Genomic DNA, 19,053 nt, shown 5'->3' with positions numbered 1-19,053 from the left:
GGCATGGTGGAGCATAAAATATTTTATGATAAGGATTATCCCATTTTTTCGATTAACCGTTCATTACACCCCCTTCATTATCACGGATAATAGAGGTTCTACTGTATTTGAATGACCAAGACCAATGGAACTATTTAATTCCAACGATAGAGAGAAATAGTCACTTCCATTCCGTAAATGAAACCTGAGTCTACTATAGATTATAGAGTAAGGTTGGATATTAGATTCATCCTCGATAAAAAAATGTTGAGATTAATTTGGCGCTCTGGAAATTGACATAGAATTTTACTAACAAAAAAAGAAAAAAGAAACAAAAATGAAAGACAAGACTTAAGGACAATAATAAACTGTATGCACTGTGCAGAATGAAACGCATTCGTTTCTTGTTCACGTTCTAGGTGAGACACGTGCTAGATTTATGAAGCAGACAGTGACATTCTATTGACACTTATCAGAGTTATAACTGAGGGGACAGATCACGCCGTTACGCAGTAACTTCTCTGTAGTTGTGTCGCAATACAGTGAACTCGATAATCAGAGTCCTTCATATCTCGGCGAGGTAAAATATTCGCACTTCGCAATTTATAACTATAGTTCTTGACAAAACTAATTTATGTAATTTCGTACTATTTCGCAATGCCAGAAAATATTTTCGTCCGACTATCTCTCTTTTGGTGTACTATCACCCTTACTTTTTAACTTTGATCTAGAATATGCCATTAGGAAAGTTCAGGATAACAGAGAGGGTTTGGAACTGAACGGGTTACATCAGCTGCTAGTCTATGCGGATGACATCAATATGTTAGGAGAAAATCCACAAACTATTGGGAAAAACACGGGAATTTTACTTTAAGCAAGTAAAGAGACAGGTTTGGAAGTAAATCCCGAAAAGATAAAGTATATGATTATGTCTCGTAACCAGAATATTGTACGAAATGAAAATATAAAAATTATAAATTTATCCTTTAAAGAGGTAGAAAATTAAAATATTTTGAAGCAACATTAACAAATATAAATGACACTCGGGAGGAAATTAAACGCAGAATAAATATGGGAAATGCTTGTTATTATTCGGTTGAGAAGCTTTAATCTTCAAGTCTGCTGTCAAAAAATCTAAAAGTTAGAATTTATAAAACAGTTATATCACCGGTTGTTCTTTATGGCTGTGAAACTTGGACTCTCACTTTGAGAGAGGAACGGAGATTAAGGTTCGAGAATAAGATGCGTAGGAAAATATTTGGAGTTAAGAGGGATGAAGTTACAGGAGAATGGAGAAAGTTACACAACGTAGAACTGCACGCATTGTATTCTTCACTTGTCATAATTAGGAACATTAAATCCAGACGTTTTAGATGGGCAGGGCATGTAGCACGTATGGGCGAATCCAGAAATGCATATAGAATATTAGTGGGAGGCCGGAGGGAAAAAGATCTTTGGGGAGGTCGAGACATAGATGGGAGGATAATATTAAAATGAATTTGAGGGAGGTGGGATATTGGGATAGAGGCTTATGTGACGGCGGCAATGAACCTCCGGGTTCCTTAAAAGCCGTAAGTAAGTACTACAGGTAATAGAAGAAATGATATGAAAGATGGAGAGTGTTTGGTAGAATTGTAGAGGGAGAATGAAGTATCCCGAGAAAAAAAATCTTTACAATTCTTCTTTTGTCAACAACAAATTCCATCACGACTTGTTCAGGTATCGAACCCGGGGTGCCCTAGCACTTGAACCATAGACGCGACGTGGGGAGATGGACTGAACATCTTTAAGGAAAAGAGACAGCTCAAATACGTCACACGAATTGCAGTCATTTGTTAGTTCAGACATTTGCAACTCGGTTGAATCTGATGCGTCAAGCTAACCTCTACCACTCGACGTCAACTGTTTCAACACCGGGTCAGCAGTCTCTGCAATGTCCATTGCAGCTTCAATGAAACTGATTGACATGAAAGCGGAGCTTGGCGCCGAAGTCAAAATATGCGAAGGGTTTTGCCAGTAGCAATTCCGACCTAAGCTCTAATATGTCTTCTTTCTCATAACCGATTCACTTAACCAAGTTTTATTTCACACGACCAGAATATGTGATTTCTTTGGACGAGGAGTGAGAGGAGAAGCTTAACACTTTGCCGTTCTCATACCGGAAGACTCATAATTTGTTTATTTATTCATTCATTCATTTTTCATTTATCCATATTTTTAATTAATTTTTTTTGTACTCCTGCATTATAAACATTCTTTATCCATGACCATAACGAAAAACATGTCTTTACTAAATACTTTTTCGTTTGTAAAGTAGGCTTTTATGCAACATTACTTTATTTCACTAGTGAGATAAAGACTTTACCTCACAGTTTGAACTTTATCTCACAGTTCATTAGTATTTTCCTAGTATCCGGGTACACACGTATACTTTTCCATTCAACTATTACTCAAGAAGTTAATATATTAGTTACTAGATGTCACTACCTCTACTTCTTTATTACCATTTCTTAAATATACGTACACTCAATCTCCTTCTCTTTTCTCTATCTGCTACGTCGTAATTTGTACATTACATCCATATCTAATATGCATCTTTTTAAAATTTTGTAATAATTTACCTTTTGGGATGCGAGGAGACTTGAACCTACGAAGTTGGGTTTATAGGATTTTAAAACAACACGCGTTAGCCAACTGAGCTAAACAGACACGATGATTAATTAAGTTTTAATATTCCTCTTAAGTTTACAGAAGTAAAATGTGAAATTATTTTAATCACATTAGTTCCGTGAACACTTCTAAATAATCCCTGAAACTTCAAAAAGACGAAAATACACGTTTAAAGTGAAAAAATATATATTAAAATTATATAATTAATTATAATTTGTTATTTATCCAACGCCTTAGATACCATTCTTTACTAATCATGGCCTCCTACATCATGACCTACCTAGTAACATATTGATTATAAAATCCATGCCATGGTATGTGATTACATGAGGACTTATTTTCAGCATATTTTCTTTTATAAAATATAATTTTTCGTTATGGTCATGATAAAATTACGTATGGTACTTGTGAGCGTGATCTTTATTGCACTCGTGTAATTTAAGCACTCGGCTGACGCCTCGTGCTTAAATCTTTCCACTCGTGCAATAAAGATGCACTTACCTCACAAGTACCATAAATAACTATTATCGTTAGTGAAAATCATGCATAATATGCCACATTATTGTACCAGTAGTGTAAAATATTACCATGACAACTAAAACATCATGACTTCTATTATGAAAGCATAACTTGTGCCATAAAGTTAACATTATGAAACGATTTGCCGTGCTATATTATTTAATACATCATTGTTGTCATAGCAACCTCTTTCTTCATAGGCCATGATATTAAACTACCCATCATTATAAATTTGACATTACTTATTAACAGAGACAGAAAGTTTAGGCATTATGAATTATTAAAACAGGCAGGCAAAAAGATATCATAAATAGCTAAAATAGGCAGGCAAAAAGGCATTATAAATAGCTAAAATAGGCAGGCAAAAAGGCATTATAAATAGCTAAAATACGCAATAAAAGACAATTACAAGAACCTTGCACTAGACCCACAACCTTGCACTTACCACAAAGGGATTTCGGCAGCAAGAAAAGCTTTACATAGGCTAAGTCGAATGCAAATTGAGATTTTCGACTCAATGTTGCAATTACTGTTGGAAGCAAAGAAATCTTCTTCCCATTAGCCTTTGGAAAGTGCATTTTTGTGTTTGGTTGTACTGATATGTTGCGATATGAAATATTTAGCTAGCTACAACAACGTCGCAATGAAAACTGAAACAAAAATAACGTTAGACCCGCACTCATTGTTGCCTTGTCAAATAAACATAAGCGATAATTAAAACGCTTACTGTTATACATTTTTGCACGGCAGCACTCATTGTTGCAAAGAGAATATGAACTGACTGAAAGACAATAATACACATTCGGTGAAGTCACTTTCATTGTAGCGGTTATAGAAATAAATTCAAATATACATGTAGGCAATTTTTAATAATAAGTTAATAAATAATAGATAAATAATCAAATAAAGGCAAAAAAAAAAAACATTTATTTTCTAAATTAGGCATTCATATTAAAAAAGACAGAAAAGAGCAACATAAAACTGTGACGTTTCAATCACAAAGGTAACTTATAATTCGTACAGATTTATTTTCAAAATGAAGATATATTTAACACATTTAAAAAGACATTCTGCCAAAGATCGGGTCTCTGCTTATTAATTATTATTTTTAAGTTTATTCATATACGCTTTAACATCTGTGATCACAATAATGTTGAAGTAATTGTTCGAAAATATACAATGACATTTTAATTTTTCTCTTTTATTGTAGTACATAATATTTGCTGATAACAAATATTAGAAATAGTTAAAAATCAAACATTTTTGTAGTAAAACTGCGAGGACGAGTGTGAAGAAAGTGATTCGCAACATTTTCCAGACTGTTATGTTGAAATATCGTCAACGCGGGCTACTTGGACCCTTAAGGTGTTACTTGAAGCCAGAAGAAAAAAAATGTTTACTTACCACTGGAGTAACTTAGGTGAAAATATTTGTACAGATGAAAGTTTGCAGAGAAAAAAACCACAACTTTCGACACCAAACTGTTATTTTACATCGACGAAAACATTTTTTTTTCTTCAGGGTTCAAGTAACACCTTAAGGGTCAAAGTAGCCCGCGTTGACGGTAACTGTTCGAAAATATACAATGAGGTTTCAATTTTTCTCTTTTACTATAGTACATACTATTTGCTGATTAGAAATGTTAAAAAATCGTTCAAAATTACCTAAACATTCTTTTAGTGGTAGAAAGTACTGCATGTTATTAACCTTTAAATTCGTGAAGTATCCTACAGGATACAACAGGTTAATAGGCTATATGCTATAATTTTAATAGAACAATAGAAAAAAAATGGTAGGAAAATTAAAATTTCACAGTACTATAATATTGTACAACATATAAAAATATGGATATTGCGATAGTTGTTTTCTTTACGGTCCGACACGGTTTAATAAACTAGTGTGAGAAATGAAGCTTTGCTAATTAAAGGTTAAAAATACTAACATTTTGGTTTATTGGCAGACTTAAAGTTACAATACAGCCTTAGCTATCGCGTAGACTATGGTCAGTATGAGGCAATTACCATAAAATGAGTAAGGAAAGTTCCTTCTTGTCTGGAAAATATCAGGAAATGTTTGTGTTCAAATCCTTATTAATATCCATGAGTCATAACAGTCTACATGCAGCTCATTATAGTACAACTTGCATTCTAATAAATCATTGCGTAACATGTTGTAATGATTATCCATTTCAATGGATAGGAATTACAGAAAAAAATTCTCGACGAGGATGGGATTCGAACCCACGCGTGCAGAGCACATTGGATTAGCAGTCCAACGCCTTAACCACTCGGCCACCTCGTCGTGATATCAGCAAGTAATGAGGAAGGGCAGTAAGGTTCATTATTCGATTCCAGCGTTCGGCGGAGTAGATAACCACGGGTTTCTGTGATGTAATGGTCACGAACGAGTACAGTGCTCTTCCTGTGTAATGCGCGCGTATGAAATAATCCGATTACAACGCAAAGGAAAGCTCTGACAGCCATGTTAACAGTGTTGCCAACTGAACGGAAATTCCGTCAGTTCTCCGTCAGAACTGACGGAATTTCAACGTAACTGTCTGGAAAATAATGGCTTTGACGGGTGACGAATATTCTGGAGGAAATTACTATTTACATCGTATTTCAACATTTCAGCTGCTGTCATTTTTAATTGCTTCATTTTTGGAGGAACGTAGACCAATCCGGCGTATCGACTGCAGAACTAGAGGCAGATGATGTGGCTGAATTATTATTATTTTAATCAAGATTGGTAAGAAAGTTGAGTTAAAATTTTATTTTCGCCGTGGCGTCGTGGTCTAAGACATCCTGCCTAGAACTCACGTTACGGAATGCGCGCTGGTTCGAGTCCTCATGGGGGAAAACATTTTCTCATGAAATTTCGGCCAATGTATGGGACCGGTGCCCACCCAGCATCGTGATGCACTTGGGGAGCTACGATAGGCAGCGAAATCCGGTTGCGAATACCAGCTATAACGACTGGGGGGATCATCGTGCTAACCACACGATACCTCCATTCTGGTTGGATGATCGTCCACCTCTGTTTCGGCATGTGGGCGTGAGACCTGCAGCCGACTGGTCGGTCTAGGCCCTTCATGGGCTGTAGCGCCATGGATTATTATTATTATTATTTGTATACAGATATATTGAGTAGGTCTTATTTTTTTTATTTTGATGGATTCTGATGAATTTCCAAGTGTTAGGCTGACGGGGATACAATTTATGTGTTGGCAACACTGCATGTTAATAAGACAACTGTTGGTACCGATACACGTGTTTGTTCACAAAGAAATTACTGAAACCTGATCAAAAACTGAATATTAAGAATTAGTATATACGGCCTAAGATCATTTATTCGCTCCAAAGTACACCATTGAATAAGATTCCAAAATCTTTCTTACATGATTTTGATAAAATTGTCCGAACAGTTGCTAAGGAAATTGTGGGTATATCACACGATTGTCCGAATGACATGCTATATACTCCGAAGAATCTTCGTGGCCTTGGTTTATTTAATGCTGAATGGGAAGTACACCTCCAACACTACAATATTGCCAGAAGAGTTCTAAAAATAAAAGACTAACATCTCCATTTCAGCACATTTTAATTAATCAAACTAGTTTCTTAGGAATACCAAATTCAATAAGAATGTTATATAAAACTTTCTCTTAACCGAGAATAAACATGGGGAATGTCTGTTATTATTCGGTTGAGAAGCTTTTGTCATCTAGTCTGCTGTCAAATATCTTAAAGTTAGAATTTATAAAACAGTTATATTACCGGTTGTTCTGTATGGTTGTGAAACATGGACTCTCACTTTGAGAGAGGAACAGAGATTAAGGGTGATCGAGAATAAGGTCCTTAGGAAAATATTTGAAGCTAAGAGGGATGAAGTTACAGGAGAATGGAGAAAGTTACACAACACAGAACTGCACGCATTGTATACTTCACTTGATATAATTATAAACATTAAATCCAGACATTTGAGATGGGTAGAGCATGCAGCACATATGTGTGAATCCAGAAATGCATAATTATAGAATGTTAGTAGGAGGCCGAAGGGAAAAGACCTTTAGGGAGGCCTAGACGTACGAGTAGATGAGAGGATAATATTAAGATGTATTTAAGGGAGATGAGATATAATGAGACTGGATTAATCTTGCTCAGGATAGGATTCGCTGGCGGGGTTATGTGAGGGCGGCAATGAACCTGCGAGTTATCTAAAAGCCATAATAAGTGAGATCGTTGCAAAGTAAGTGAAATGACTACGAAGTAAATAAGAATAATTTGTTCTTAATTTACCGAAAGTATAAAGCAAGGAGATGCACTATCACCTTTACTTTTTAACTTTGCTCTAGAGTATGCCATTAGGAAAGTTCAGGATAACAGACAGGGTTTGGAATTGAACGGGTTACATCAGCTGCTTCTCTATGCGGATGACGTGAATATGTTATGAGAAAAACCACAAACGATTAGGGAAAACACGGGAATTTTACTTGAAGCAAGTAAAGCGATAGGTTTGGAAGTAAATCCCGAAAAGAGAAAGTATATGATTATGTCTCGTGACCAGAATATTGTACGAAATGGAAATATAAAAATTGGAAATTTATCTTTTGAAGAGGTGGAGAAGTTCAAATATCTGGGAGCAACAGTAACAAATATAAATGATAATCGGGAGGAAATTAAACACACAATAAATATGGGAAATGCCTGTTATTATTCGGTTGAGAAACTTTTATCATCCAGTCTGCTGTCATAAAATCTGAAAGTTAGAATTTATAAAATAATTGTATTATCTGTTGTTCTGTATGGTTGTGAAACTTGGACTCTCACTTTGAGAGAGGAACAGAGATTAAGGGTGATCGAGAATAAGGTTCTTAGGAAATTATATGGATCTAAGAGAGATGAAGTTACAGCAGAATGGAGAAAGTTACATAACATAGAACTGCATGCATTGTATGTTTCAGCTGACATAATTAGGAACATTAAATCCAGACGTTTGAGATGGGCAGGGCATGTAGCACGTATGTGTGAATCCAGAAATGCATATAGAGGGTTAGTTGGAGGCAGAAGGGAAAAAGACCTTTAGGGAGGCAGAGACGTAGATGGGAGGATAATATTAAGATGTATTTGAGAGAGGTGAGAAATAATAATAGAGACTGGATTAATCTTGCTCAGGATAGGATTCGATGGCGGGGTTATGTGAGGGCGGCAATGAACTTCCGGGTTATCTAAAAAGCCATAATAAGTAAGATCGTTGCAAAGTAAGTGAAATGACTACGAAGTAAATAAAAATAATATTTTTTTTTTTATTTTAGTAGCCTAGGTTATTTTACGACGCTTTATCAACAGCTTAGGTTATTTAGCGTCTGAATGAGATGAAGGTGATAATGCCAGTGAAATGAGTCCGGGGTCCAGCACCGAAAGTTACCCAGCATTTGCTCATATTGGGTTGAGGGAAAACCCCGGAAGAAACCCCAACCAGGTAGCTTGCCCCAACCGAGAATCGAACCCGGGCCACTTGGTTTCGCGGCCAGACGCGTTAACCGTTACTCCACAGGTGTGGACTAAAAATAATATGTTCTTAATCTAGCGAAAGCATAATAAAATCTAATTGTGAACATTTGAGCCAAGTTAAATCCCGGAAATTTTTATCACAAAGCTCGGTGGCTCGAATAAGGAAAATTTTTCCGTGAATGAAGGAAGTTCTGTAGCTGTCAGCTGCTGACAGATGTGTACTCTGCGTCTGATTCACGTTTTGCTGACAGGCTGCGCAATTTACGATCATTTATTGTGGCGAACGGGGCTTGACCCCACGGTAATGCAGCACAAGGTTGAGTATGTTAAACAAGACGTAATTGTGCTGCCGCCCAAACACATCTGCCCCCTCCGCGCCGCCTCAAGTGTATCATGACACCGCACAATGGAAATTCACGAATTTGCTCATTCCCTGCATACTGCAGAATCCTCTTCGTTTAGAGGCAAAAGAAATACAGGCCTATGTTTGTACCTATAAAGTGTTACTTTTCCTTCTCGACAATATTGGCAGTGTTTGAACTGAAGGGGAGAGGATGGTATTTTTTGGTGAAAAACGAGTAAATTTTCAAAAAAATAAAAATTTCTTTAAAATATTCTGTGATACGTGTGGAATGCATTGCATAACATTTTGTGTCTATTTCTGCACTTATCGGATGTTGAGACGTCATTTTTAGACTTCCTGCGCTATGGATTTTTAAATCATTCCCCCCTTTTATAGTTGTTTCCGGTAAATTAAATTTTCAAAAATATTTTTTTTTTCTTTAAAATACTCTTTGATATGTGTGGAATGCATTGCATAACATTTTGTGGGTATTTGTGTCCCTACCAGATGTTGAGACGCCATGTTTAAACTTCCTGCGCTATGGATTTTTAAATCACACGCCCACTTTGATTGGTTTCCGGTAACTTCATTTCTTTGCTATATTGCCAATCAAAAATGGATATAATTTCTGGATTATTAAAGATACATGCATGAAATTTAGAACACACATTATTTAGACTATTATGAAACTTTCCTCTGTAACAGAAGTTTGTTACTTGATTTCATTTTAATAATAAGTCCGTTGGTTTGCAAAAAATTAAATTTAAAAATTGTTATAAAATTGTAATTGTTTATTTTACAAACGTAGGGACTAATATAAAAAAATACGGTCAGCGCGTCTGGCTGCGAAACCAGGTGGCCCGGGTTCGAATCCCGGTAGGGGCAAGTTACCTGGTTGAGGTTTTTTCCGGGGTTTTCCCTCAACCCAATACGAGCAAATGCTGGGTAACTTTCGGTGCTGGACCCCGGACTCATTTCACCGGCATTATCACCTTCATATCATTCAAACGCTAAATAACCTAGATGTTGATACAGCGTCGTAAAAAAACCAATAAAAATAAAATAAAATATCAAAATTCTGTTACAAACAGTTTGTAGAGCATGCTTTTGCAAGTACATTGCAAAGGACTGTTTGAATCTATCCTTAAAAATGGTTTAGATATATCGGTTTTAGTAAAACCTTGCATTGGGTATATATATTTTTTTTAATATTGGCCCCCAAATATTTTTTTTCAAAATGTTTATATTTGGTTGAGTTGCCACAGCTATGAGCTCTCTACATACAAAAAATTAATATTTTAAACCAAATAAGAAAAAGTTTTAAAAAATACCATCCTCTACCCTGAAGGGGGAAAGCCGGGGAATTTTTCCCTTCTGGGTTTTCCCTCGAACTTATGCATTTCTGTGTACATTGGCAACCGGAGAAAAAAAAAACTTCCCTCTGTGAATATATGTTTTAACATTGCCTATTAGTACCACACAGGTCTGAATAGCGACTTTTTGTTCTTGAATTTGCACTTCTGAAAACTACCCAATTTTATTTTCTTTGAGGCTATCAAAATAATTTCTCCCCTATACTGAATTTGATATACAGTACAACTCCAGTTCTGTATAAAAAAAACCCTTCTCTGAAAGAGCCCACCTCTCTTGGTTCACCAAGGTTGCAGCAATGCAGGTGCAGTGTTATAATATAATGTAACATTTGGATGGTGTTGAACATCAACCTCGTTTGTAAAAAAAATGAACACAATAAGGTTTCACTTATATTCCGATTAAAGAAATTTTCCCAAACTTTCAGAAAACACATCTTAAGACATAGATACAAACATCACAAGAAGAGGCATGTTGTATAGTTTCCGATAAACTAAATATAGAAATTAAATAAACAATTAATGTATTTGCAGTCTTAGATAGCTTATCTAAGTGATTATTTATTCACATAATTAGCATAATATGTAGAACAATGTAAGTTGATAAACGTTTCGACAATAATTTGCCACACATATTTAATTCCTATATGGTCGAAAACGCACGGACTTAATTTAAATGCAAGTAAATCGCAGGCAATCTTAATAGAACATCAAAGATCGAAGTGTGACAAACAAAATTTGCCACCGATAATTGTAAATAATACTACTATTCCATACAGTACGACTGTGAAGAACCTTGGTATTTATATGGATTGTCACCTGGAATGGAATGAACAAGTGAATCACACTTCCAAAAAAATATTTTCCATTATTCACTCATTAAAGCGACTGAAGAACTTTCTTCCTGATAAATTAAAATTAATCCTTGTACAAACACTCGTGATGCCACACTTTGACTACTGCGATATTATATTAAGTAACCTAAATGCAAATTTGAGCAACAGGCTACAACGTGTGCATAATGCGTGCGTCCGTTATATTTGTAATATTCGTAAGTATGATCATGTTTCCCCGTCTTTCCAAACTCTGTCTTGGCTAAGGCTAAGCGATCGACGAGCCCTGCATTCTCTTGTTCTCTTATTTCAAATTCTGCGCACCGCTACCCCAATATATTTGGCTTCTCGTTTTCAAAATTTATCCGCATATCATCAGCTAAGTACAAGATCTCATTATAACAATTTACTCATTATACCCTACCACAAGACATCTTTATATTCTTCATCCTATACAGTTTCAGTTGCTAGAAATTGGAACTCGCTTCCGAGTGATATAAGGGGTTGTTGGACAATAGCTGCATTTAGGTCAAAATTACATAAATTCTTACTTAAGAGATGAATTGCTGATTAATATTTGTTACTTATAATGAAACTAACATCTGTCCATTCTTATTATTATTATCTTTAATTTCTCTAAATAGATTTACAAAACCTCTAATGGCAATTACATTAATATTCTCATTATAGAAATAGAAATATATATATTCTCCCTGTAACATAGTCCTAGTAAGCTTATATTAAATTAATTTTCATCATTTTACTAGCTATCTCAAATATTAAATTAATTATAATTCATTGAATTAAATTAGCTCATAAATTAAGTTACTACTTTACCTTATAGATTTATCTAAATTTAAATAAATGTGTAGTGAAGATTATTGCTGGAGAACCTTTTAAGTGTAGTGAAAATATTTGTAATTTAAATTTATGTATTGTATTGATTAAGGCTGGTTGAGTGGAAGAGAAGGCCTTATGGCCTTAACTCTGCCAGCGAAAATAAAACATTATTATTATTATTATTATTATTATTATTATTATTATTATTATTATTATATTTAGCTTATCAGAAACCATACAACATGCCTATAAAATTTGTAATTGCTAGTCAAGCAAAATTACACAATCAATTTGTAAAGTGTTCATACTTTGTTAACATAACTTCTTAAGGCGTTAGGTACAGCTTACAGCAGTAACGTTTTGGAAATATTCAACATTTTTTCCCTCCATTACTGTATCTTGTACAGTAATGAAAATTAGTACGTGGAAAACACTGTCCTTCTGCTATATGAAAAAATTTACGATTAAAAAAAATTGCATTTTTTTTTTTTTTAAATTCAGTTCACTGTGCAGTGATGAAGCGTTTCCCAGATAACTAAAAAAACTATATAACATTCTGTGATGAATTGTTTTGTGTGTATTTATGCATGTCATATCCAAAATATGATGCATGATCAAGATCACTTCTCTACCTTTGATGGATTGTCTGATGAAAAATAAATTCATTTTAAAAATGGCCAAATATCAGTAGACTATTTTCTGCTAACAGAAAATAAAAAAAAATATTAAAGAATGTAGTTGAAAGAGCATGAATTGTGAACATGAGTTCCAGCAATAAAATAAAAGAGAGAGAACATGAAAAAGTTAACAAGCTTATGAGTTATGAGGGAAAAGCTTCATCACTGCACAGTGAACTACCACCATTTTGAATTCTGAAAAAAAAAATCTTTTTAAATCGTAAAAATATTTTTTTTATATAGCAGAAGGACATACAATTTTCATTATTGTACAGGATACAGTAGTGGAGAAAAAAAAATATTGAATATTTCCAAAAATTTTACTGCTGTAAGCTGTACCTAACTCCTTAACGATCTGAAGATGGCAAATTATTGCCGGAAAAGTTTATCAACTTACATTGTTCTACATGTTATGCTAATTATGGGAATAAATAATCACTTAGCATCTTGATAAGTTATCTAGGACGGCATATATACATTAATTATACATATACTTAGGAAAGCAAATAAAGAAATTAGTACGTCAAGGAGAAAGTTTTCTCCCTCTGCATTATTATAATTATAATACTGAATAAAGACATTTTAAAGCGTGAAAGTACAAGATAAATAGTAAACACACAGATTATAATGTCAGAATATATCTTTGCAGCCTCCAGAAATGTATGAATGAATGAATGAATATTTATTAACTGCAAATGGGCTTTTACGTGGTGGTAGTTACAGTAAAAATAGCGATATTACAGGAAAAGTAAAGGAACGATAGATAACAAAAATGAAGTTCGAACTTCAAAATATCGTGTCGTTGATTGTTTCTTTGACAATAAAGGCATAATGCAATAAGGATTTCTTCTTAAAAGTGCCATGGTGAATGGAGGATTCTCCCAGGAAGTTGTCACGCTAGTTGGTTTCTGATCCGATGAAAAGGTTTGCAGAAGTGGTCGCAAGGTTAACTACTTCGAGACAATAACGAGTCTTCCACGCCTTCCATAGAAATCTCTTTCTTTTGCTGCTGAAAACGTTCCTTTTATTTTGTAGCCAACGTACTTATTCACAGGAACTCTTGCCCTGTGACCTTTGTCCGATTGCAGAACTTAAGAATCACAAAAAACGAACGATATTACAAGTTTACATGTAACATCAAATGGAATGGTTAGATATGAACTTAAACCATGTTTTCCAAGTACCGGTTTTTGTAACAACTAGAACTGTGCCATATAAATATCTGGCGAGTTTGTCACACCGATGAAAATGCATGTAAAATATCAAAGAACAAATGAGGAGCGTAGTATCAAAGTTAGACAACTCAATTTTTTTTTTTTTTTTTTTGCGATTTCGAGATATTGATTGTTTCTCATAGAATTTTGTGCGAGATCGTGCGTATTTGCTTGTTTTCCGCACAGAACCAATACGCGGTAAGTGTGAAATACCACATTCAGTATTCCCAACGTAACACACATAACAATTTCCCTCTTCTTACCGCTTAAGCGCGACATTCATTTTACTGCTTTAGGCTTTTAACATATTATTTTTAGAGACGTTTAACATAATAATAATTATAAATTGGAAACTTACCACTGCAATTTCACCTAAATTGCAATGTTAATTATTGTTTTTAAATATTTGCAAAAATTAAGTCAAGTCTACTAATCCACGAAACTTATTGCATTCCTGATACAAGTAACATTAAGGAAGCCGTGAAAAAATCAACAAGATTCCAGATGCCGATGTTATTACTGCAATATGTTATATAAATAATATTGTTAAAATATTAAAATGAAAAATAAATCATTACATAACCTTACCGTTTGTTTTAAGTTCGCATTTATAGACTGGGGGGGAAAAAGACAGACGTATATCACGGCCTGCTGGAGTATAGTAAACACAGAAAACATTTTAAAGCAGCAATGTTGAAGATAGATATTTTTGTTTTGCAAATTTGACGTCATTAAACAGAAACCAACATGGAGATTTCATTGCAACTAATTAGAAATTCGTCTTTCAGGTATGTAATAAACGATCTTCGCACAAAATAATGTACGATACACGAGCGGTATGTTTGTTTTCATGTTCTCGGAAATTAAAAAAGCTCAACTACGTTTCGCTTTTTCAATCTTTTCCTCGACCATGAAAACTTCAACATACCGCTCTTGTAACGTATATTACTATTATGTACTGAATGTGATTCTGGAACTGTTTAGGTTAAAAAACTGACAGAACAGAGCGAAAATAGTATTTAATTGTGGGCTTTAGAATCAAAATGTAGACAACTCCACTGTGGCTTGGTTTCAAATTAGGACAATTCCTTCAGTAGCCAATGAGAAGCCCACATTCGTACCACCTTTTCCCATCACGCATCGCGAATCCAACATGGCTGATTGTTTATATAATCGGTTTGTGGATGAATAAGATATATTGTTTTACGTAAATTTGCTTTGAAACGAGTTAGAAGAGAATTAGATTCAAAAGTAGACAATTTCACTTTAAATATGGCTTCATTTGGTTTCAAAAACATACAACTCCATGACTTAGTTTCAGAGATGGAGAACTTTACTTTTTAAACTTAAATTTCGACCTGAATATTAATTTAATCACATTTTTAGACTCAAAATATATTTCTCTGACCCTGAGAATGATTAAAAAAATGTTTACGTAAACGGTGACATTGGTTTCCAAGGATCTAGTTTTTCGCCTCTCCTGTAAAAAAAAGCAAAAGTGCGGTTGTCCAACTTTGATACCAAGCTCCTCAAATGTGAACGGATGAATAGGATTTCATTAATTTCTGTGATGAATAGCGAGCACCTTTATTTACAACCTTAACAAATAATATCTGCATGCAAGAGATTGATGGGTTACACTGGAAAATACATTTATAATATACACGTATTATTAACAATAAATAAATATTTAACAATTTATAAATAGAGTACCAAAAGTTAAACTCTTGTAACACGAGGTTTTTTGTACGTATTGCATCAGTTGATAATTTTGAAATGGAGTTGGGTATGGGAAAGTTAAAGTTAGGGTAAAGGTTGGTAATGTTACGATACTAATAATATTATGATAGTTATTTTTGATAATTTTTTACAATTTTACTGAGCGAAAGGAAGATCGGTTTTTTGCGTCAACGTATCAAGGGAATGTTCGTGGACAAGTTTCTGCACAAAACTGGTCCTTCTCTCACTCAGTAAAATAATAAAAAATTCTCAGAAAGCACTGTCATAATATTATTAGTATCACAATATTACCAACCAATATCCTATACGACTAATTTCCATGGTTTCAAAAATGATTCTTTTTATTGTATATATAATGGATATATTATTTGTAGTCATTAATTAACATAATATATGAAGCTTACAGCTTATAAATGGATTTAAGGAATCCGGAGGTTCATTGCCGCCCTCACATAAGCCGGCATCGGTCCCTATCCTGAGCAAGATTAATCCAGTCTCTATCATCATATCCCACCTCCCTCAAATCCATTTTAATATTATCTTCCCATCCACGTCTCGGTCTCCCCAAAGGTCTTTTCCCCTGAGGTTTTTCAACTAGCACTCTCTATGAATTTCTAGATTCGCCCATTCATGCTACATGCCCTGCCCATCTCAAACGTCTGGATTTAATGTTCTTAATTATGTCAGGTGAAGAATACAATGCGTGCAGTTCTGCGTTGTGTAACTTTCTGCATTCTCCTGTAACTTAATCCCTCTCAGCAGGTTGCGGATAGAGGAGACGGCCTCCAAATATGGAGAATAGGTGCGGATATATCGCGGACAGCCGATAATGGGTGGTCCTCCAGCTTGGGGGCTGGGCGAAGGGCTAACGACCCATTACCGTAAAAAACAGCTTCTTGCGAAACCCCAATATTTATGGAGCTATAGGATGAAATGTAATAAGGATTTTGTATCGAATCAGTTGTTAATTTTGAAATGGATTTGGGTATGGGGAAATTGAGGTTGTATGATTAATTTTCTAGATTTAAAAAATGATCAATTTATTATATAAATGGTAGGTATATTATTTGAAATCATGAACTCACATAATGTATAAAGTTACAGAATGAAATTTAATAAAAGTCTCAGTATTTGGCGAAACGTTTAGGATTTTGTAAAATATATATATATATATATATATATATATATATATATATATATATATATATATATATATTACCTAGATGTTGATAAAGCGTCGTAAAATAACCCAATAAATAATAATAATAATAATAATAATAATAATGATGTTACATTATAGTAGTGAAACCTGGATAATGAGGAAAAAAGACAAAAATAAAATTGAAAGCTCAGAAATGAGATTCATGAGACGGCTATTAGGAGTATCTCTAAGAGACAGAGTGAGAAGTGCAGACATAAGAGCGGCACTGGGTGTAAGAAGTAGCATAGTGCAAGAGGCAATTCAATACCAAAAGAACTGGCAAGAGCATGTCGACCGAATGTCCCCTGACAGACTACCGCAGCAAGCTTTCTTTTATAAACGGAATGGAAGACGGGATATAGGACGGCCGAGAACGAGATGGAAAGACCAGTTTCAAGAATAATAACGTCTTTGGCGCGGAACGGGATAAACCCCAATCCTTGGAAAGGCAGAATAATAATAATAATAATAATAATAATAATAATAATAATAATAATAATAATAATAATAATAATATATAAGAAGAATATAGAGAATTAATATACACTAAAAAACCCAAAACTGCTATTATTGGAAATATCAAAGAAGAAGGATTAGCAAAATGGCAGGAAGAATGGACTAGTGCGACCAAAGGGGCTGTCTGCAGGACCTTCTTCCCATCGATTCGACAGAGATTAAGACAGAATAGGATAATAATGACGCCTTCAATTGCAGCTATGGTAACTGGACACGGCATACTAAAATCCTATCTCCAAAGATTTAGGATAATAAATGATGCCACATGCTCCTGTCTTCAAGAGGCCCAAACTGTGGATCATGTAATATACAGGTGTAGAAAACTTCAGCAGCAGAGGGACATCTTCAGACATCAAATAGTAATGAATCATGGAAAGTGGCCAGTTGCTCAAGATCAACTCATTTTGAAACACTACAAACAATTCAAAACATTCATACAATCAATAGACTTTAACACATTATAAACATGAAGACAAATAAGTACAACACTTTGTAAACATGAATCCAAATATGCATACAATTATAAGATTTTAAATTGTGGATCTGTGATGTACAATTCAAATATGACTCCGTCTATTGCAATAGTGTATTGTTAAATGACTGTGAACATGTATGTAACATAAAAATAACATATAAATATATTAAACATAGTATGTAATATTGCAACACTTGTAAAAAATTTCTGATAATGCATTTAGGCATAAGCTTTGTAACTGGCGAGCGGATTGATTCTGTATAGTACATAGATAATTTAATTGTGGATGTGTAATGTGTATTTGTGATGTACTTAAGCATAAGATTTATAATTGCTAGATGATCATATAATGTGTAGAGTAGATAATTTTTATTTATTTTAAATTTGGATATGTAACATAAACGTAGCATGTAGTATTGCAAATATTGTATGCAATGGAACATGCTGTTTTAGCACAATAAAGAAAAAAAAAAAAAATATATATATATAGGGGAGAGTCGGGTAATATCGGACAGTGCGTTTCTTTCATCTACCACCATATGGTAATACCCGAATGACATGGTTACGTTTCTCTATGCGACATCACAGAAACGTAACCATGTCAATCAGGTACTATCATCGTGTGGTAGATGAAAGAAACTCACTGTCCGATATTACCCGATGTCCGATACTACCCGCGCTCCCCTATATATATATATATATATATATATATATATATATATACATACATATATAGCACAACATTTCTTCGCTGTCACTCACTTGTTATCGCCAGATTGCTGTTACTGCGTTATGTGCATGCGTGAAGTCACTGCACGAACGTAAGAGAAAATGAAATAAATAAGGTCGTAATTGTAAGAGTACTTTGATCAGAGTTCACAGAAATATCAGTCAAAAATCACCGAATATTCAATACCCCTTAGTATTACCTAGATCAGAGGTCGACAGTGATAGTTTGTCACAGATATTTCGCGTCTTCAGTCACAGATGTCTAAATGACAGCCTCATATCAGACTGTGATTTATCATTCATCACTAGAAATAGGGATAACGTGACCAAAGGCGATATAGTAAGAAAAGTCCTGCCGAAGTCTCGAAAAACAGCTAAAGTGATGCTGCAAGTGTGCTTGCAATATTACGTTTCAATTGCATGCTTTCGCGATG

General features: G+C 34.4%; 1 protein-coding gene and 1 non-coding gene across 2 annotated transcripts in view; one reads left to right on the top strand and one right to left on the bottom strand.

Moving 5' to 3' along the window:
* LOC138713142 (proton-coupled amino acid transporter-like protein CG1139) overlaps nt 1-19,053 on the top strand; it is a 210,296-nt gene that overhangs the window by 64,987 nt on the left and 126,256 nt on the right. The window lies entirely within an intron of this gene.
* On the bottom strand, nt 5,388-5,469 carry TRNAS-GCU (transfer RNA serine (anticodon GCU)). The gene has a single exon. It is a non-coding gene; the product is annotated as a tRNA-Ser (tRNA).

This window comes from Periplaneta americana, chromosome 14 (genome assembly GCF_040183065.1).
Source record: "Periplaneta americana isolate PAMFEO1 chromosome 14, P.americana_PAMFEO1_priV1, whole genome shotgun sequence".
Lineage (NCBI taxonomy): Eukaryota > Metazoa > Arthropoda > Insecta > Blattodea > Blattidae > Periplaneta > Periplaneta americana.
This window is presented reverse-complemented; position numbering and strand designations above follow the sequence as displayed.